This window comes from Mustela nigripes, chromosome 12, assembly GCF_022355385.1.
Source record: "Mustela nigripes isolate SB6536 chromosome 12, MUSNIG.SB6536, whole genome shotgun sequence".
In the NCBI taxonomy this organism is placed as follows: Eukaryota; Metazoa; Chordata; class Mammalia; order Carnivora; family Mustelidae; genus Mustela; species Mustela nigripes.
The window spans coordinates 7,135,335-7,157,944 of NC_081568.1; the positions used below are offsets into that span (position 1 = coordinate 7,135,335).

The following is a 22,610-nucleotide window of genomic DNA, read 5'->3' on the forward strand; positions in this document are numbered from 1 at the left end:
AAATAAGTCAAGCAGAGAGAGTCAGTTATCGTACGGTTTCACTTATTTGTGGAGCATAACAAATAGCATGGAGGACAAGGGGAGATGGAGAGGAGAAGGGAGTTGGGGGAAATTGGAAGGGGAGATGAGCCATGAGAGACTATGGACTCTGAAAAACAATCTGAGAGTTCTGAAGGGGCAGGGGTGGGAGGTTGGGGGAACCAGGTGGTGGGTATTAGAGAGGGCACAGATTGCATGGAGCACTGGGTGTGGTGCAAAAACAATGAATACTGTTAGGCTGAAAATAAATAAAATAAAATAAAATAAAGTAAAGTTTTTTAAAAAAGCATCTTTAGAAATGTTCATTGTGTATGTGTTTCTGGTTGTTATTTATTTTTCGTTTAGCTCCAGTGAGAAACTACTTAACACTTTCATGGTGATCAGCCCACTTTGAACAACCTGAAATCTCAGCCAGGGCTCACACACCATCTTCCTACGGGCTTTCCTGAGGCCCAGACAGGCAGGTGACACATACAGACATGACATCCAAAGACTTGTCTGTCCATCGGCAGCTTTACCCCAACTAGAAAACACTAGATGTGCATGCACAATTAAGTGAACAACAATGGTTTTGCAGGGTAAGCCCTGACATTGAGATCTGAGCGTCCAGCTATCCACCTCCAAGAGAACTATCTCGAATAAAGACACTACTAGCCACACTAGTGGATCAAGATTCAGGCCACCTCCCCCACAGAGGGTCCTTTGTTTCAGAGATCTGAGTGGATTTTGATCACACTTTGGGCCACTCCTCATTTCTCTTAGCCCATTTTTAATTCCTGCTCTTAAACTTCAAATCCACCAATAAAAAGAGAGCCCCTGTGACCTTAGGCGTCCACCCTCAACCCCAGTAAAAGCAGGACCCCCAGGCCCACATGCTCTTTGTCTACCCATGACCTTGCCACATGGCCCCAGGGTGCTGTGTAATTTCCCCTTGTGAGAAATCAACCTCTATTTTTTTTTCAAAGTTTCCTGGTGGTTGTTGCTGAAGGGCAGTTTGCAACCACGATCAGAACCAGAAGGGCCAGTCCGGTCTTGGTTCGGAAAGGGGACATGTCTGTAGGAAGTTCAGGGGGCCCAGGTGGGTGCCCCCAGGCAATGCTGATAGCATTGCAGCATGACCATCAAAAGGCTGGGACCTGCACAAAACAGGTTTCCTGTAGTTCAAAGGAATATGGTTGGGGAAAAAACCCAAAATGTTAGTTTTTTCCATAAAACTTGTCCCAGACATCTTACAAAATGGCAGGTGCTAGGCTCCGTCCAGGATATAAGAGTTTCTTTAATTGTAATTAAAACTGTGCAAAAAGGAACTCAACCCCCAGCCTTTCACAAAATGTATGCCTGCACTGGCCCTCGTAGGCCTTGAGACAGGCCCAATGTCAGGTGAGACGGTGGGTAGTGGAGAAGACACCACGGGGAAGAGAGCCAGGGGGCTGCAGGTGCTGTGGTGAATTCATTTTGCCACCACTGGATGGAATGTGCTGGGTACTGGAGATTACACTGCGAATGTGTCTGATCCATCACCCAACTGGAGTATCAGAAATTTTGAGGAAAACCACTCTTCAGATAACATGTTGAAAGTAATTCAAACAGAACAGAAAAGTGAAGTGGGTATTTAACACTTAAGAACAGAAAGAGCCCTTGAAGGAAAAGCCTGAAGGAGGACAGGAGCAGCTCCCAAAGGGAAGGGCTGTTCCAATCCTGTCCCTCAGATGGATGGAGACGTCATTTCTAACATTATCATTTATGATATTTATAACATTATCTATTATGATTCAAAGCACAAATGTCTATCTAATAGGCTACCCGAGTGATTATTTGCTTGAAATCCAGTGCCTTCAAGCACCACTCCAGACATCCCATTTTTAGCTCGGTCATGTTGAACTTCAGCTGACACCCCCTTACCTTCCCGGGGTGTCACTGGTACTGTCCTTCTCGCTCCGTGATCATGGACGAGCTACACAAGGGAGCCATTCAGCACAGTCTCTCTGAAACAGATAGATGAGGAATTTATAATTAAAGAAGGGAACGGTTCTCATTTGCTCTCCAAACAAATTGCAACACCTTGGTGAGACTGGGTCAGTAGAATAATCCAACATACGTAAAACGTCCGCGCACATGTCTTCAAAACAAAGGCCCTTAACAGACAGGATTGTCAACTGTCTTCTGTTCATTTGCTAAAAAACAGGAAATCAAGAAAGGCCCAATTTGAATTCCTTCAAGGTCCCCCACAGCAGAGAAGAGAAACAAGACAAGCAGAACACAGCTTACTTAAACTGACACGGGCTTTGTCTGGCATGAGACCATCCTTAACAGTGCGGCTCTTGGACACTATATGTCAGATTTTTAGAAACGAGACAGATAGGAAAGTAGACCATTTTCTTCTTTCGTGGGATCCATTATTAATTTCTGAATTGAGGGGGAAATACTGCGCTAAAATAATTTTACAGTAAAATCGGGCCTTGCATCTCAGTAGCTCATCTCGAAAGCATGCACTCAGACAGATGTCTACTGCATCAGAAACTCCGCTCCTGATTCAGCCTGTGCTCACACGGGCTGGCCTAGAGCCTAACACGGGGCTGCCAAAATAACCCACCCGCGGGGACCGATGCTGACACCAGACCCCACCACGGCCCCCCCTCAGGGCCTGCTGCTCCCCGGGGAGGACCTGCACACACTGCACAGGTCTTCGGGGGCCACCCAGGGGAGAGCGTCCTTGATGATCACCTCCCGTGTCACCCAAGCCTTCACTCAGACGTTTTCCAGCTTCTTTCTCAGAACCGGTGAGAAGAGACCATCAGTCTGTCCCGAAGCTCCCGCTGCCCTTTCTGTCTGTGTGTCCCTCTGTCCCCTTCCAGATAAATACAGAGAGTACAGCAGAGGCTCCATCCCCTCCTTTAAGGCCTATGGAGCAGCTTGGGCGCAGAGCTGTCAGAACCCAGGGGCAGATCAACAAGGGAGAAACTTGGGAGTCTTCTGTCCCAAACTAGCGATGAATGACAGGCTGTCCTCCTTAGGAGTGAACAGCACTTGGTTCGAAAACACATTCCTGTTTAGCTTCAGTCAGAGGGGCTGTGCCTGTATCACGCACCCCTTTGCCTCAGTTTCCCTTTCCTGAGAAGCCCATCACAGCGCTCCAAAACGAGCAGTCACTTTACCTACAACAGGGCTTTTGAAGTTCTTTTATATTTACCTACCTAGATTGTACATATAATGCCAAGCCGCGAACAGATGCGAACGCAGGTAATTGTTTTTTTTACAAAAAGTAAAAGCTTATGAACAGACAATGAGCATTGTCAAATTCTCTGATTGAAGTCAGGTTCGGGTTTCTTTCTTTCTTTCTTTCTTTTTTGTAGAGGGAGAAGGAAGGAGGGAGGGGGAGAGGCAAAAAGAGAGGGATAGAGAGAATCTCCAGCCGACTCTCCCCACTGAGCGAGGAGCCCAGTGGAGGGCTCAAGCTCATGGTCCTGAGATCACGACCTGAGCTGAAACCAGGATTCGGATGCTTGAGGACTGAGCCACCCAGGCACGCCCAGGTTCAGATTTCTACCATCGACTTTAATGTTTCATTTTAATCAGATCACCTTTAAATTGCCACTACAAAAATAACGTTAAAATACTAAAAAGATAAAACGTCGGGGTAACGAGTATGTCCTCCAGCAGGTGAGTGGGTAAATAAACTGTGATCCAACCAGACAAAGAGAAAACAAAAATAACAAAAAAGTAGAAAAAAAATTTATTCCCACCACCATTTACCCATCAGAGAAGGGTACCGTGCCCTGATTTCTTATGGGTAAATTTGACAGCACCACAATCATGAGCAGAGATCCTAATTCCATACATTGATTGAGAGAAGGAACCCCAGTAAAATTCATTGATTTGCTATTAGTGGTCTTCAACTCATGGAAAAGCATCACTGGCTAATATTCATGCTTTTCATTGGCAAATCTGTGGCCAGTGTGCTTGGAATACAGATAGAGGGCACGCACAGTTTCTATGAAGTCGAACAGTTCATTTGCAAAGTTCATCCATTCATTCAACAGCTTTTTATTAGGTGTATCACACACTTTTTAAGAAACTGAAGACCCATCAGTAACAAGTCAGATAAATATATCTTCTCACATGGAGCTCATATATTTGTAAGGAAAAAAAATGAACAAGATAATAAGTAAATGTCATAATAAATTGGAAAGTAAACGGAGAAAAGTAATCGCCTGCTGACCACTTTTTCTATGCAAAGCTTTGCGTACACATTACCAGTAAAGCATTATGGACACCTTTTCTAGAAGAGAAAATTGAGGCTCAGGATGGTTAAGAAACATGCTTGACTTCACACAAATGGTAAAGGCTGACACGGGGGTTCAAAAGCACATCTGCATAACATCAGAGAGTGTCTGTCTAATCCTGACTCTGCCGGACTCTCAGGCAATCCTGAAGGAGACCTCATTAACCGCGTGAATGGGGACACTGGGCTTTACCCGCGTTGCGAGCCGGGGAAGAAGTTAACATATGGAAACGACACCGGATCACCCAATGCCCATAACCTCCCCAACATTCAAGCTCTTCTCACCGTCTCCTTGGTGTCTGCAACAACCTAATCCCACTTGGTTTTCATTTTTAGAGAAATCTTTATTTAGAATAGAGAACAGCATAAAAGAGACATCCTCTAAAGGCATACTATCATTCATCACATCCAAAACGTCGGGGTAACGAGTATGTCCTCCAGCAGGTGAGTGGGTAAATAAACTGTGATCCAACCAGACAAAGAGAAAACAAGCTATCAAGCCAAAGAGACTCAAAGGAAACCTAAACGCATGTTACTAAGGGCAAGAACCCAGTCTTCAAAGGCTGCAAACTGGAGGATTCTAACTACAGGAGATGACAAATGAAAATGACAAAAACTATTATAAGAAGGTTAGTGCTCGCTGCGGATAAGTGTGTAGGGAAGAACAAATAGGATTTTGTCAGGCAGGGAAACAATTCCGTATGATGCCACAATGACAAGACACATCACTAGACTTTTGTCAAAACCTAGACAACGCACAACACTGACAGTGAGCCGTAACGTACACCATGGACTTTTTCGGACTTTTGGTGTTAATGCTACGTCAAAGGAGGTTCATTGGTTGTACTGAATGTATCCCTCCGGTGTGGGGCGTTGATGGCAGGGGAGTCTGTGGGTACACAGTAGGGGGCCAAAAGGCATATCAAAACTCTACACTTTGTGCACAATTTGGCTGTGAACTGAAAAAATAAAAGGGGGCGCCTGGGTGGCTCAGTCAGTTAAGCGTCTGCCTTCGGCTCAGGTCATGATCCCAGGGTCCTAGGATGGAGCCCCAGAGTGGGCTCCCTGCTCAGCAGGAAGCTTCTTTCTCCCTCTCCCTCCACCACTCCCCTGATTGTGCTCTCACTCTCTGTCAAATAAATGAATATTTTTTTAAATTAAAAGTCTATCATCTAAGAAATATATACAAACATTAAAAAGCATACCGTCATGACCACTGTCAATGTCTATTCAGAAAGTTATAGAATCTTACACACCTTTTTTTTTTTTCCCCCAAAATGGCTTCCTAGCCAAACATGTCTCATTTGACTGATGCGACTCCTGAAGAATGAGGCCCCTGGTAGCATTAATAATTAATTATTAACTTCTTTATTTCTATGGGGAGAATGTCAGTACAGTCTTTCTATTTATAAAACAGAGCTAACTAAAAGCCATAGGACAAGGGAACAAGGAGAGAAAACTCTCATTAGGGCCTGACCGCTCTTGATAATGGGATTAAAGTTATATTTCTCCCCACTACAAATAAGCAAAGTCAGTACTGTTGTGTTTTCTCCTCTTAGAAACGTGTGCCGAGTCTCTGAGAGGAACTTTCCCGATGCTACACTGTCTCTGACTCCCGGACGCAAGGACACAACGTGCTAACGGGATGGGAGCTTTGACACAACGTTGGCACGACACCAGCACCTCGTGAGGGGACACACTCGCCGGGAGTGGCTCAGAAGGGACCTTTACAGAAATGAAAATGTTTGAGAGAATGTTTTCTAGTGAGCCAACAAAGCATCCCTTTGATTTTCTCTCTCATTGTGCCCGGGGTTCGTCACCACAGATGTAGGGTTATTATACCTTTAACGAGTACTATCTACTGCCAGCATGTGCCGAATATTGTGCCTATTTAAGTTAAATTTTTTTAAAAAAATACATTTTTGAAAAATGAGTGGGCCATGTTATCATCCGGATCTGTATATCCAAATGTTCCCCAGGAAGCTTAATTATCCCCTTTTAATAGAACCAAAATAAGTGAGCAACTATCCACAGAGCTCTTTCCTTTGCATAATTAGACAGGTGTTATCGTAATAATAATAAATAAAAGAAATTCAAGATACAGACCCTGATCTCAAGGTGCATTCTTACGGGGGGCAGAGGAAAAGACAAAAGCATTCATAGAAGTTCATCTTTTAATTCTCAAACTCGAGACGATCAGAAATAGAACTTAAAGGCAATACAATATTCATTCTAAAATTGACCCAGTAGGAAATGAAAGTAGTAAAATCCACTCCTTCTAAATATAATCTTTATGCTTTCCAAGTGAGTTTCCAAAGACTGGACACTCAATAAGAACAGACTGCGCAGGAGACACACAGACAGGCTAAGCCGGCGGTTCCCCAACTCGGTGGCTCACCTGGGCTGATGAGCCACGGGGATTCCCCTGACAGGCTCTCTGGTCCACTCGGCTCCCGGTCTCCTGTGCCTGACTCCATTTATGAGGTCTTCAAGGAGTCTGTTTCCGCCAGTTCCTGCTTCTCCCATGCCCCCACTAACCCCATACTTGCATAGAACTTCTGAGTCTGCAAAATTTCTTTGATCTTTCTAACTTTTCATCGTGTGTGTGATCATTCTTGCCATCTTTTTAGATAAGAAAATACGGGTTATAAGATATATTCGTGTTTGCAGCCAGTAAATACTAGATATCATTATTAACTTGGGACATTATGCAAAGATAAGTTTCCAAGGTTTTGTCCTTTGGATCAGCACATATTGGGGCATCGAGGCGAACACTAAAAGTTATCCTTTAAAAGTATGTCAGAATGTTTACATTTGTAAGAAATAACAGATGCACCTTTGGGCGTTTTTTACTTTGGAAATTCTGGTTAACTGACTATATATAAGAAAATCCTCATCCTAGTTCAAAACTAGGAACTGCAGAAAAAGAAGGTATTTGTTCTTATGTGTGCAGGGACCCACCTCAAAACCAAGGTAGCTGTAGGTTATATCAAAGTGCTTCAACTTTTTATTCCCTTTGTGGCTGCCAGTATTTTAGGTAAAGCAGATATCTGTGTTCCTTCTCCGCCATGGGGCTGCCACACCTTTCGTTATACCTGAAATACACCAGAGTCCCTCCGAGATGATTAATTACCCAGAGTCAGGGATTAAATGGCCATCTCCAGGCATCAGTAGGTAGGACGGTCAAGGACAGGGATCTCTAATAACAACAGCACAAAAGAGCAAATCCAAGAGCTGCAGGGGAAGCCTTCTCACAGGATAGCAAATAAATGAGCCGAAACTGGGAATGTTCTGGGTCAGAGAAGCTGGCTTTTACGGGAGGCTCTATCGCCTGCACCATCGTGCTCTCCTGAAGCAAGAAGACTCAGGCTTTCATTTGCAGTAAGGACCATGCCTAGATACAGAATCGGTGTGTTCCACCATTAAATATGAATTTGTTGCCTCCCTACATGTCTGGGCCTATAGCAAAGGCTGGGAATAAGACTGAGTTCATAGTGCGGGTGTTAACACGGTTGAGTAACCAGCGATCCACGTTCCTTCCACAAGACGATCTACACTAAAGAGAATGTGTCCTTAAGAGGGTGAGGAGAGAACCAGTGAGGCCAGTACAAGCTAGGAAAGTCAAAGGATAGTCATAAATCTGTAAAGCTGACAAAGCAAACTAATATTTTTTACATTTAAAAATGGTCAGTAATAGGTAAGTAATAAACCAATGTATTTGATTGATTAGCAATTTGCACTTCTTACCCAAACTCTACTTACAAGAACTAGGAAATAAACTCTGAATGTAATTTTCTTAGTTGGTATTTCTGCATCTCTCTCTGCTCTTCAGCTAATGTATAGAAGATACATGACATATTATTTGATCATTAAAATATAATAAACACTTCTTGGGATGCCTGGGTGGCTCAGTCGGTTGAGTGTCTGCCTTCGGCTCGGGTCATGATCCTGGCATCCCGGGATTCAGTTCCTTGTCGGGCTCACTGCTCCTCGGGGAGTCTGCTTCTCCCTCCCCCCTACCCCCTTCCCGTGGTCTGTCTGTCTGTCTGTTTCTCACTCTCGCTCTCTCTCATGTGCTCTCTCTCAAATAATAATTTATATATATATAATTATATTGTTATATTATATATTATAATATATATTATTATATCATTTTTATATATTTATTATATTATATATATATATATATGTACATACATATATATATAAAACTTCTTACTACAAATTTCCACCAGGCCAATTCAAAAGCTACAGCATAAATACAAATTGCAAAGATCCTTCCGACCATTTACTTATGGTTTTCGCTGAGAATGCACATCAAGTGTAAAGTGCAGTCTGCCTGCAGCTCGGGTCATGATCTCAGGGTCCTGGGAGGCAGGACCCTGCATCCAGCTTCCCACTCAGTGGACAGTTTGCTTCCCCCTCTCTGGCTGCCCCTCTCCCCAACTCATGCTATTTCTCTCTCTCTCTCTCTCTCTCAAATGAATAAATAAATTTTAAAAATCATTAAAAAAGTTAATTCTTAAAGTTAGGAATAATCAGTTACAAGGGTGCAAAAAATGGGGTTTGCGGGCAGCCACAGAAGTCACCGCCAACACGAGGTTCGTGCTGCTTGCTGTGCCACTAGGGCTGAAGTCCTCTGTCTCTGAGCCCAGAGTCTCCCGGCTTGGGGCAGCCTCCAGGGAAATGCGGCAGGATAACCATTAGCTGACAGGTTATCGCTCAACCCCTTCACGGTTTTTGACAGGACGCCAGCGACTGCGTTGCTGGTCACAGAACAATTTCTGTTCACAGAAACTAGGCCAGGGACTAGCACCGCGGCCTCATACCCCCACGGGAGGCCCCGCGGGTGAGAGTTTCAGCCTCTGACCCACCAGTTCTCCAGCCACCAGACTCTCTGATGGATCTGAGACATGCAGCGTTCGCTACGTCGTCTCTGCCTGCTGGGGTGCCGATAACAAAGTACCATAGACCAGGTGGCTTAGGAGCAACAGGAGTATTTTCCTGACTGTTCTGGAAGCTGGAAACCCAAAATCGGGGTGCCGCGCAGTAGGATAAGAACTGTCTTCTAGGTTGCTGACTTCTCCCTGGATCCTTAAACGGTGGAAGAGGCCAGGGAGCTTTGTGGGATCCCTTTTATAAAAGAACTAATCCCATTGTGGGGGGGAGGGGGCGGCGGGTTCCATCCCCATGGCCTGATCCTAGCCCGACAGCCCTTGCCTACTGTCATCACACTAAGGGGACAGGATTTCGACATGGGAATTCTGGGGGACCACGAACATTCAGACCGTGGCACAAGGGATGTAAGATTATTTAAAAGAGAGAAGGAGCTGAGGGTGAGAATAATATGCCTTTCTTCTGGGCACAGCAATACCTTACAGAGGGAAATACGGCTGACCAAATGGGACAGTGCTGGGCGCCAAAAATGCTGGTTTCACTCTGGACAGTGCTCACTTGGAACTCAACACATTCCCATTGATACTTAAAAATGAAAGGATGTGGATGTCACTAAACATTCCTGGTTTTCACACCAAAATGCCAGAGCTGCCAATCTAGTTTTAAATGTATTCTCTTTCTTTTTTTTTTTTTTTAAGTTTTTTGTTTTAAAATAATCTCCACAGCCAACATGGGGATCGACTTCACAGCCCCAAGACCAAGGGTCACGTGCTCTACCGCCTGAGCCAGCCACGCGCCGCTAAGTGTATTTTCTACACAAGTGCCGTATGGTCTTTCTATAAAAGCATCATTTTTTTAATACCCAAAGAAGCTGTCCAGTCTGGAGGAAGTCAGCGCGTGTAAAAATCCAAGAGGCCGTTTAACAGACTTGCTTCTTACAAACGTCTTCATGAGCAGCTGGGGCTTGCTTGCTTTCTTCCTTTTTTTTACGATTGTATTTATTTATTTGACAGACAGAGATCACAAGTAGGCAGAGAGGCAGGCAGAGAGAGAGGGAAGCAGGCTCCCTGCTAAGCAGAGAGTCGGATGCAGGACTCGATCCCAGGACCTTGCGATCATGATCTGAGCCAAAGGCAGAGGCTTAACCCACTGAGCCACCCAGGTGCCCCATGCTGGGTCTCTAAGAGATTCTAGTGGCTAAGTGGTTTCAGCAGAAGCACTGCAAGGGGGCGTCCTCGGGCTTTGTCAGTCATCTTTCCTTTCCTAGCAAAAATCGGGCTGATTCATGTGGTTTTCTAAGTCATGCCTACAGGAGTGTCTTCACAAGCAAGACGAGGGAAGAGTAGGTGCTCTGTTCCCGCCCCGCACAGGCTCCCTTCAGAGCACTCAGGGCACCGTGGCTCCAGGGACAGAGATGAGCGGGCCCACAGCGTGACCCCAAGCAGGAGAGGCCAGCCTGAGCCAGAGTGTCAAACGCATCACTTCTTGCGTCTTCTTACCCACATCTGGTCAAAATTGAAATTTTCCCAAACCATAAACTGTCCCAAATTTGGAAGAGGGAAATCTGGGGGAGAAAAATGTAAATAAGACTTCTAAGATTATTCCCAAAATAGCTTTGCCTAATGAGAACAAATCGATCGTTGTGTTAGAAGAAAACGATGTGGGGAGATCACACCAGCTCCGCTGTCGTGTCCTTCAACAATTTTAAAGGCCAAAGAAAGACTTTTACCCCCAGACTAGCTTAGCAGTCCCCAATGCTTGCCCTGATAAAACCCCCAGAGGTTATACATCAAATATGGTTACTCTGAACTACACAACGCCAATACTTTCTTCCACCAAAAATATCACCAGTTCCTTCAATTAAGGCATCTGTGCCTTTTCCCTCTCAGTGAGAGGACAGTTAGGAAGAGGGTTTTCCCAGAGAGCTTCGGTGCTGGCAGAGGGACAGCAGAGAATTAAGAAGGCTTACCTCCCTCCTGAACTGTTCTTCACAGAATCTTTTCTCTTGCTGTGCTGAATATTTATTTGTTTACTCATTGATGACGGGCTCTCCCTCACACACACACACACACACTCACACACACACACTCACACACTGGAATGGAAGCCTCAGGAGGAAGATCAGCGGTTGTATCCCCAGCATGCCCTTACTAAGGGGCACTAAATATTTCTTCAATGAACTTTTGAGCCAAAAGTAAAGTCCATTAATGAAGAATGTACAACTGCATGTTTTGATAAAACGCATTTTAGAGGAAGCTTAAAGATGCTGTAACTATGGCGATTTATCCCATCAGGAAGCTCTAAAAACTTCCACCTAGTTGTCCACAAAAGGCCATGACTGTTTCGAAGCAGCTCCCTCTAACAGAGAAGCTGCAGTGAAAACAGCCAAGAGAAATAATGTTATATGCCTTTTTCACATCGGAAAAAAGTCCAATTTAGCCCAGCTAGTGAGTGACAGGGTCAGATTTGAAATGCAGAGTCGTTAGAATCTGAAGCCTGCGGGGCGCCTGGGTGGCTCAGTGGGTTAAGCCGCTGCCTTCGGCTCAGGTCATGATCTCAGGGTCCTGGGATCGAGTCCCGCATCGGGCTCTCTGCTCAGCCGGGAGACTGCTTCCTCCTCTCTCTCTCTGCCTTCCTCTCTGCCTACTTGTGATCTATCTCTGTCAAATAAATAAATAAAATCTTTAAAAAAAAAAAAAAAAAAAAAAAAAGAATCTGAAGCCTGCGGTCCGTCCGCTCGACACAGCGGCCTGCCCGCTGGTAATCGGGCCGAAACCATCGTCCGCCCCGAGTATTCTATTCGGTAAGTGACCCGAGGCAGGCAGGTCTGCAGAACTTCCATGCTTCACTTGTTATCGGTGGGCGAACCTTTCCCTGATTTCCAGGTTAGTTCACGAGGGTGTTTTCCAAGCCCATAAAACCACACACACCCTGTAACCGGCTACCAGGAAGGACAATATTCCAGGCAGCTTATTTGAGATAATCACTGCTCATTTGTGTTTTAATATGCATGAATAAAAAGGCCTTAAAATAGCCTTGCATATGAATCCAATATTTGTCTTTTAAATGACCAGTTAATCTGGTACGGTCTTCTAAATGCACTGGCTTATTAAAGAGAGTATCACAGGGAGCCATTTTTCTTTCCCCCTTTAGCTCAGTGTATCAGAGACTTACAGGGACACGATATTTCTCTCCGAAACACTTGGAGCCAGTGAAGCCAAAATGATACAGAGACGCGATCTGCCTCCACGCCGGACGGAGGATGATGAGGTCCTAATGGTAACCGGCCTGGAGACGGTTAACAGCTGTGGTTTCCCAAGAAAATCATCACCATTGTTCGCAATGCCTCAAAAACCATTATGCTCAAGTACTTTTTATTAAAAATAATAATAATAATAATAATAATAATAATAATAATAATAATAAAGCCTGGCATATCTTGAGGCTTGCTGCCTCCCCTGATATTTTCCAAGACAGGTCCCACCCCGCTGGGACACACTTCCCTCCCGGACCGAGTCCGCTGGAGCAGCAATGCTGCAGGAGGAAGCCAGAGCTCAAATGTCTCAGTCACTGGGCACACCTCATGGGATCTGTGACGTAGGGTTGAGTGTCACAGCGCACTCTGCTAGAGCCGAAGGAGGGTCACGGTAAAGGCTGTGTTCGCGACCATTCAGCCAGCCACTTCAGGGTACAGGCGTCTACGCATGTTACCGGTGAGGACGATCCATCCTCAGAAGAGCCCAAAAGGAGGTGCCGCCCTTGTCCTTATTTTACAGACGACAGGCATGAGCCAGAGAAGTCAGTGTCTCGTCTGTCGCCACACAGCAAATCAGTGAGGAGAAATGACTGGGCCATGAGCTTCTCTCCTGGAAGCTGCTGCCGCTCGGCCCCCCTGGGCTGCTTTGCCTTCCTTCGTTTCTCCCTAAAACTGTCTGTGTTTGACACGGTCCCTCTTTCCTCAACGTGTAATGGCCTGTTTGACTCTTGGCTGGTGCTCAAAGGCAGACGCACTCTCTTGTATTCTAACTTGATAAACTGGATGTTAATTATTGGGGATAACTAGGGCAGGCAAAGCTGGAAGCAGGACCGAACACCGAGAGGCCATCCGAAGTTAAGTGCACAGAGGCCAAGGGACAACATGCCTAGGACGACGGTCCTGTTGACCTTGGAAGTGCTTAAGTTCCTTCGACTCCAATGGGAGGCATCAGGAATGTTCACTGAACTGTCCCTTTAGTCACCTCGAAGGAAAGCTAACAGCTGAATTCTAAATTATTGAATAATCCTGTGCCTTTGATGTTTCTATTGCCTACAAACATTTTTCTACTGATACTATGAAGAACCTAATACGTAAGGTGCATAGCTAGAGAGAACCACTTCCCACCATTCTCCTGTCCCCGGAGGTTCCCGATGGCCCTACACGTGCACTGGCTGTCAGGGGTCCGTCGGGCCCACCTCCTCACTCAGGAAGGGGCAGAGACTGGATGAAGTCCAGGGAGGCTGGCTCAGTAGCTCAGGATGATCCCAGCTCCGCCCAGCCCTCCTTCCCAATCTGTCAGGGAGTGCTCAAGGTCAATGGTGTTTGGAGAGATATGTTCCAGGAAACAGATGCCCCACTGTGCCCTAGGAAATTGTGTCTTTTCCATGAAGTCAGAGGAAAGAATGGTGAAGGAGGAACAGGGCCAAGAGTCCATTGGGGGAGGGGCGGGCGCACGGCCCTCTCACCCCCTCTCTGGAACCCAGAGGAGCACCGGCAGCCTGCCTGGATTCACACAGCGCAAGAAGCCAAGTGTCAGCCCTCACGCCAGGGAAGTCCTGGGCCCTGGGGAGCTGCCGGCCTGTCCTGCTCGGCATCCCTTTTGCTTCTTTTATGTAGGCTGGGAAGATCTTTTTCCCTGGGTTGGCCTTTCCTCCACAGCGGAGGGGTCAGGACAAGATTCAGACAGGTTTGCAGGGAAATGGAGAAAGAAGCAAGCTGGGCCTGCTTCGGGAATAGTCCCTGACCCAGCAACACGCGTCTACGTTTGCTTCAGACGAAGCGGAGGGGAGGAAGGAAGGGAAGTGGCGGGGGATGGGGCCTGGCGGAGAGACGCTAAGTTGGGACTGGGGCAGAGGCCCAGTAAAGTGTTCCTGTACCTGGCCTTGGTCTTGGCCTCTGTGTTATTTCCTTCCAGATCCTGGCAGATGGTAAATGCTCAGAAATAGGAATCAAGTGTTCCTAAGCTTCCTGCTCTCAACCAACACAGCTTACGATGCTTAATACAAAATTAACCCTGATGAAATACCTCATCCACTCATCCAGAATCGAGAAACCATTTCCTGAAACTGGATGCGATTATTGCCCGCAGAGCACAAATTCTGGGCCCACGCTCAAAGGATGTATTTGTTACTTATACACCAAAGAGTTTCTAGAATAACAACACCATCACATACATTTCAGAGCATCATTACCATCAACAAACATGAAGACAAAAATTCGTCAAGGCCGCCCTAAAGGAACAGGATTTTCATCACTCACAACCCACCCATCTCTTTTAAGAAAATAATACAAACCTTGCCATATTTTATTTCAGCTCAGAAATAAATGTTTGAAACCTTAGTACAAATTTCTAAAAGGTAAGGCATTTTTTTTTAAAGACAGAGTTGTTGGGCTTCAGCTCTCTCAGACTCTGGTGGGCGTCCTCACGGAGGCACAGCCATGGTGCAGATGTGGGGTTCACGAGATCTACTGCTTGGCCCACAATATGGCACCGGGGAGCAAAACAGCGTGGAACAGTAGATGAGCATCATATCACAAAACTGTCAGCTCATTTCCCCTGGGTGTGTCATACAAGTACCGTAGTAACAACTCTGACCCAATAAAAGGGTCAGGCCTGGGTCTGTCAAGACCCAAGACTGGATGCTGGAGTTGGACTTGAACTGTGAACATCAAAGGCAATGTTTTGACCGTGGCTTGGGCTGGGTTGGGTTCACAGCGTCAGCAGGTGGTTTTGCTCTGAAATTTGTGTATCTGCTTCGTGTGTATGATTAACAATTACAGACTCACTCTATCAACAGATATATTAGTGACTGCAAGCTAAAAGGAACCTAGTGAAAAGGTATGCCGGCTGCCATGATGATAATGGCACAATCAAATGAGTAAACGCAAAGCCGTGGGCGTGAACAGAAGCACAGAAAGGTCCCAGCCCTTCCCTGGGGAGGGAAGGATGCTTGTGTTTTGCTGGTGCCACCTGGTGGGGAGCAAGGGAGACGGGACGCCAGCTGGCCCCAAACACAGAGGACTGCTCCCCCAACACCACCAGGAGACTTCGCAAGAATCCAACATGTTACTATTCTTAAAATGTCCAACCTTTATGAGGCAGTGGAAGAACAATTATTTTCAGGGAGAACATCTAATATTTTAGTATCGGTTCTATATTCTCTTTCTGTCCCCATCTGAGTCAACCCATTACTAAAAAAAGTCATCAAATGTGAAATTAAAAGAAAAAGCAAGAAACAGATAGAAATGACGGATGTATCTGGTTTCGAATGCGCTACAAAATCTCAGAAATCGTCCTACTGAAAGTGGCATGAAGCAGCCTTGCTCCGTACAGAACGTGATAAATGCCTCACTGATCTAGTTGTCTAGATACGTTTTCTCTCCCCCACCCCATTAAGCTGCAAGCTATTTGAAATCAAAGAAACGCCTCTTATATCTCTAAATATCCGTCAGTGCCTTGTGCACAGTAGGCCCTACAAATGAGCTCATGTCGGAACATGAAGTTGGACAACCGATCTCTCATCTCCTGGTCCAGAACGGACACTTGAAACTGTAGCCATAGCAGATCAATAACAAAAAACAAGAAACAAAAAAATCATCACTACACAAATATTGTCATTATCGTCAAAGGGTTGGACTTAAAAGTCCACCTAGTTGTGTACCATCAACTTCCACCCACTTAGGACAAAAACCAAACTCCAAACGGACTCCAGAGTGCCAAACTCTTCCATCACACAGTGAGGGAACAAGGAGAAACGGAGATGAGAAACTGTAGGCGAAGTGAGTAAAAAGCCCAAAGCTAGTGGTGTCTGGAAGAAGGGAAGTGGTGTTTTCCAGAGATAGGTACATAAATGAGTGAGAAAAGAGGGTGGGAACCTCCTTTAGCAAGCCGCCGTCTGTTACTCACATTTTAATATCGTCTGTATCACCCTACAGCACACCATATGCAATTGAGAAGAAATCGCAAGTTTTTAAATAAGTGACTGTCAACAGGCCGACCACAGAGCCCACTGCAACTCACTAAGTCAGTTCAGCTCTGGTTTATAAAGTTTTGATTAATCGTCAATTGCGTCTGTGTTCTTATAATACATTACTCAACACAACACATGGCTCAGTCTCCATCATCTACAGATTGGCCGCGTACTGATCATGACGAGGGGGCGGAGGCCGGCCCCACGAAGCCTCTGAAGCCACATTCCTTCCAAATGATAAGGAAGCTTCTGCTCAGAAGACACATGGAAAGAGCTCTCTGGCCAAACACCAAACATCCCGAAGGTTTCAGCCTGGTAGGTCTCGATGTGTACATTTCTCACCAGTGTGCGCCTTGTTCTACAACCAAGAAGGTTCATTTTTCTCTCGACTGATCCAGACATCATCATTTCACTGGCAGGGACCACGCGGAGCCGGTCCAGGCTGACCAGGGACAACGGCCCACACAGAGGTGCCCTGGGTAGCAGGTGCCACATACAATCCAAGACCCCCAGCTACATTTGCTTATCGGATAACCAAGGAAAAACGTCATACCTTAACTGTATCCCCTGCAATGTCTGGGCCGTACTTACCCTACAGTGTTTACTCTCTCCGGCAACCCTATCCACAGAGCTGCTTCAGGCTGTGGTCGGCGTCTGGCCCCTCCCTCCTACTACTTACTTCAGGAGGGAAACACCTTTGTAGCCAGGGTCAAGCACATTGCTCCCTCATGGGTCTCTCTGCCTTTTTGGCTCCGGCCCACGCATCCCTTCTAAGCTGGATCCTTACTCCGTGAGAATCTTTTTTTTTTTTTTTTTAAGATTTTATTTATTTATCTGACAGACAGAGATCACAAGTAGGCAGAGAGGCAGGCAGAGAGAGAGGAGGAAGCAGGCTCTCTGCTGAGCAGAGAGCCCGATGTGGGGCTCAATCCCAGGACCCTGAGATCATGACCTGAGCCAAAGGCAGAGGCTTTAAACCACTGAGCCAGCTAGGTGACCCCCGTGAGAATCTTTCATCAATACCTTCAGAAGCTAAACTGCTCACCAAACATGAAACCAAATCCCTAAGCAAAAGAATTGGCCATCCTTGTCTTCATGCAAAAACCCAGACACTGATGTAACGGCCACTATGTGAGGCTAGAATTTCTTACACTGATTTTCTTAATATTTCTGATTATACAATACAAAGACCAGGGGAAAAAATTAATTAGCAACCTTCTAAGTAAGACTGGTTTTCTCCAACTAAAACCCATTTGATTCACAAAATATGTCATCAGTTCCACAGAACTGTGTTGAAAGGTTTACAAACACAACTTAAGCTCTAACCTGTCATTAAAAGTTTAATATGCCATAGAAAAATAAAATCCATGCGTATTTACATTTTCAAATGTAGGCGGCTGAGATAAGAGAACTTAAATTGCTAATAAATTATCTTTTACTCCAAAGACAGATATCAAAACATACATATGTGTGTCTGAGACAGAAAGTGTGTGTATAAAATATTCTATTATAGAGGCATGTGGGTGGCTCAGTGGGTTAAGCCTCTGCCTTCGGCTCAGGTCATGATCTCAGGGTCCTGGGATCAAGCCCAGCTCCGGCTCTCTGCTCAGTGGGGAGCCTGCTTCCCCCTCTCTCTGCCTGCCTCTCTGCCTACTTGTGATCTCTGTCAAATAAATAAATAAAATCTTAAAAAAAATTCTATTAAAAATTATATAGACATAACCACATGCTCTTCTGGGTACTTCTCTATGTGCAGAATAAAAAAGGGAATAGCTGCATAAACAATGAGTTTTGGAACACTGAAAAATAAAATTTAATTTAATTTTAAAAAAGGGAATAGTAAGTGGCAAAGGAAAGCATCTAGAAGCCTCATGAGGAACCAGAAGTTTGCAAACAGGAGCAAACACCAAGGCTGACCCCAGTACCCCTTCCCACCTCCCCTACGCAACCATCACCCTATCCTCGTGCACTAGGGCAGCTGGTGGCCATCTCCTGGTCCCTTGCTTCAGGTCACCCGCGATGGTTTCTGGCCAGTGGGAGGTAAACAGCAGGCACCAGGGAAAGTTGGGGAATTTCTTCCAGAGGAGGAACTGGAGGGCCCACCCCTCACACCAGCACCCTCCCCCCGTCTTCTTGCTGGGACCCAGGCTGTCAGCCTCAGGAGAGAGGGGCAGCTTTCTTGCACTCTGCATGTGCCACACAGGATGTAGAGAAAAAAGCCCCACATCAGGGATGGCAGAGGGAAGGACAGAAGAAGCCCCGGAGCCAAGTCCCCCCAGGGCACCCCACCAGCCCTGGGCACACAGATTGCTGCACAACGATGACCCGGGTCTTACTTGGCTGCTCGGCCATAAATTGAGTCTTCGGGTGGAGGCAACTGAACATTTTCCGGACAGTTTTACAAAAGGAAGACTTAAAACTTCCTATTTATCTGCCGACAGGAAATGGAACTTGTTCAATTTCTGGATCATTCCACTGGAACTACTTAAACATGTCATGGAATTCAGGTACCTACATTTTTTTGCCAGGCATAGGGACAGGATTTAAAATGATCAAAGCCACCACAGAACCAAAGGAGACGAATACCTCACAGGAGCATTCTGAGTAAACTCTCACTCTCGGCCCCCAAATACCACTTTTTAAAAATTTTTAACCTAGAATGACAATACTGTGGAAGCACATGCAGGGTCCATGTTGAGGGAAAAAGAGAAGTAACAGCTCCCTGCATCCAACATGGATAATATTTCCTGGGGGCAGAGTTTATGGATCCGCGGCAGTGAAGACGCAGGAGAGAAACCACGTCCAGGGACACGCGGAAATTTACCCAGAAGGAGAAGCTGTCACCTCTCCGTAGCACAGACCGGCTGTCCTCGCGTGCGAGACATCATCCCCCTTGGAACAGGCACCTGCAGAGGCACCGCGTGGCCCAAGATAAGGGGTGGACACCACGCCTGTCCCTGGGCATGGCGCTTGTCCCTTGGCACCGTCCCAGAGAAACCAGCCAGCACAGTCCCGGTGGGAGGCCCCTGGCCTGCGGTCCCCTATTCCAAGGAAAGCACGCGGCACGTCTGGGAAATCCACCCGAGACACACTGCCTGAGGACACAGAGGCCGCTCCGTCCTGAAATACCCTTCCCGGAGGGTTCCGTCAGGGGCAGAGAGCAGGAAGGAGAGGGGAGCGTCAGGACGAGCAGAGCTCCGTCGGGTCTTGGATTCCTCCAATGTTTTCCCAAAGGGACACCAGAACACTAAGCCCCGACTAAAAGCAGGGGTCCAGAGTTTTCCTCCGGAGAAGTCATTTCCGGGATCATTTCGCACTACACTTTGCATACGGTACGTGCCCCGTTGGGGAGACCATGGGAGATCCGGGAGTCGCTGGGGCAGCATTGTCCGTGAAAGGGACCAGCACCTCTGGCCTCTCCAGGATTTAAACAAAGGGGAGCAAGAGTGAGAGTATTCAAAGCGGTTTGAATGCTCTCGCCCATCTGGGGCACTCGGTGGCCTCAAGCGGGCGCTCCAGGCATCCCCACCCTACAAGAGGCTTCCCCAGCACAGCGCCTGGTGCCACCTGCGGGAGAGCCACCTCCTCCATGGGAACACGGGGAGAGATCGAAGGCAGAAGGGAGGGCTCCGGCAGAGGAGGGAACAGAAAAGCAGCCCTGGGGCCCAGACGCAGGTGATTTCTTGGACACAGAGCTAGCTGATGGGTGGAGCCCGGGCTGCCCGGGAGAGCTGGTGTCCTCGGGGACTGTGTTCCCATGCAAAGCTCCTGCCAGTGGACTGCAGAGTGGTTTGACATTCACGTGAGGCCCGCCCCACGGATGTTAAATAACATCCTAAAGTTGTGTACGCTCCACGTTTATAAACAACACTTGGGCACTGGACGTCTTGTCATGGAGGAAAGTCAGCACAGCGGTCTGACTCCTAAAATGACGTCATTCTGGACTAAGGATAGCCAACTCGGAAGCCCAGGCACCTGGGGTTAGTATAAAACTGCTTGTTGTCGTGGGACAAAGATGAACTTCAAGCCACAGATTTCTCCGAAACCCAACACCAGGTATCACCGAAGCCAGTAAGGGTCCAGAGTTCTGCCGGGCACAGAGAACATGCTCAAGAAAAGGCAGCCAATGCGGACTCTTACGGGTAAGCAGGGGTCACGGATTGTGAATCGCGACCTTCTCCGTGTTAATGTGACTAAACTGAAGAAGCACAAATTTTTATTTCTTACAAATTCAGTTTCCACAAAAGATGTTCATTCCTACAAACGCAGCACTCATTTTACACGCGCTGGAGCCTCTGTCGTTTCCCGGAAACTTCCGCCAGTCCCAGGGACTCAGTGGGAGCAGGACACAGTCCTCGTGCTCATGGGGGTGGATGCAGCAGAGGGAACAGAGAATAAACCCATGAATGCAGATACGGAATGTAACAGCAGGTGAACATACGCGTGAAGAAGAACAGAGGACAGCGAGGGGACAGAGTGATGTCAGACAGAGCAATGACGTTCCTGAGCTGGTGATGCTGGAGCAGACTCCGTCCTGAAGGGAAGGAAAACCCATGGGCGTCGCTCAGCAGCTGAAGGAAGAGCATGTTGGTGAGCGTGTCTGGAGGAGAAAATGGTGAACGGAGACCAACGCGTCCAAGAGCGAGGCCATGTGAAGCTTGGTCATTGGTGGGTCCTGAGTGGAGATGCCATATTGCTACTGAGGCCACCAGTGGAATAAGTCATGGTGCCCAGTGAGTGGTGAGGGGGGTTTGTTGGGTTTCCTTTTTATCCCATCTTCATGTTTTCTACCTATGACCTCATCCCATGGCTTAGTCTTTCCTGTTTTCCTAATCCCCTCTACTTGGTTTAACGGCCTGATGATGCCCAACCATCTTCAGCACTCCCGTAACTGCATTTTTGACAGCAATCAAAATTCATCACCTCCTAACTTCTCGTGAACAAAAACTGCAACAAAGTTCATAGCTAAAGAATTAAAAGTCTTGAGTTGGCTTCGCTGTTCATCTTCTATGTAGGCAACAACTTATAGGAGGAAATATCTTCTGGAAACATCTAATATCACCACAACGATTAAGCAGTTTCACACCGCAGGGACGAAGGATGTGATGCCCACTTTCCTCCTCCTCTCCTGGATCTTGCACTCATTTTATTAGTTCCCAAAAGACCAAAGGATCTCGCTTTCGAGAGAGAGCTCCCCAAGTGTGGTTCACCCAATGAAGAAATCCATTTAGCGCAACTTTTTTTTAAATGACCTTTCACTTATCTGTGACACAAACTTTCAAATTACAACCTCACTTCGTCAGCTGTTTCACTAACCACCAGGAGGACTTGAAACCAGCCTTACTCTTTGGGGGAAGAGGAAATAACCTGCCAGGTCGATCACAGCCTCCTACTGGGGGGAAGCACACAGACCAGAACCCTTTCTGAGGACACCATGGAGGCTGTTAAACCTCCTCTGTTAAACCTCCTTGACTTCCGTGAAGCCCTTGGAGAAGAGTTACTTGATCGCCCTTCTCAGAAAAACAGAGCAGTGGGAGGGTCAGTGCCCACACACACACACAGAGCCTTGAGCCCACCCTTGAGCCCAGAGGACCCCAGTGAGGGAGCAGATGGGCCAAAATGCCTCTGACGGCAGATCTTCCCAACAGGAAAACCAAGTCTAAAGCTAGGATAATGGTCTCTTCTCTAATCGCTGCAAGAAGGTGCTCCTGGCTGGGTAGCGTGGTTTTCTTCATTGTCTTTGACTTCCCAGTTCATGACTTCAGTGATCAATAATAAGAAAGGCCTCAAAATGAGCAACTGGAAATTTCTCCCAGCAGATTAACTGCCACGCTAGCAGCTCATCTCCACATTCATCAAGGACAGAGTCAGATGAAGCATGCCAAAAATAAAACCAAAAAGTGTAAGGAGCTATCAAGAGACATGGCACCGCGGATGAGGGAAGGGGTTCTCGACCTCGTGCGAAAATTTCTAGTATAATTAAATTAACCCATCTGACCAGAATAATTTACATGATGGCGACAGACAGAGGAAAGAATAGAAGGAACCAGATAATTCAGGCTTTCTTTTAGAATCATCTGAAGATGGGACTAGCATTAGCCGAAGGTCAATTCGTTGTGAAAGTTTAATTTTATATTAGCTGTAATGAGGACCCTCTTTTAGAAGA

General features: G+C 46.6%; 1 protein-coding gene across 2 annotated transcripts in view; it reads right to left on the reverse strand.

Annotated features, from left to right (window-relative positions):
• The window catches only part of SEMA5A (semaphorin 5A), a 444,506-nt gene that overhangs the window by 384,380 nt on the left and 37,516 nt on the right, over nucleotides 1-22,610 (reverse strand). For both annotated transcript variants that reach the window (XR_009407368.1, XM_059416873.1), the window contains exon 2: nucleotides 1,942-2,024. The gene's annotated coding sequence lies outside the window, so the exon portion shown is untranslated. The remainder of the gene's footprint in view (nucleotides 1-1,941; nucleotides 2,025-22,610) is intronic.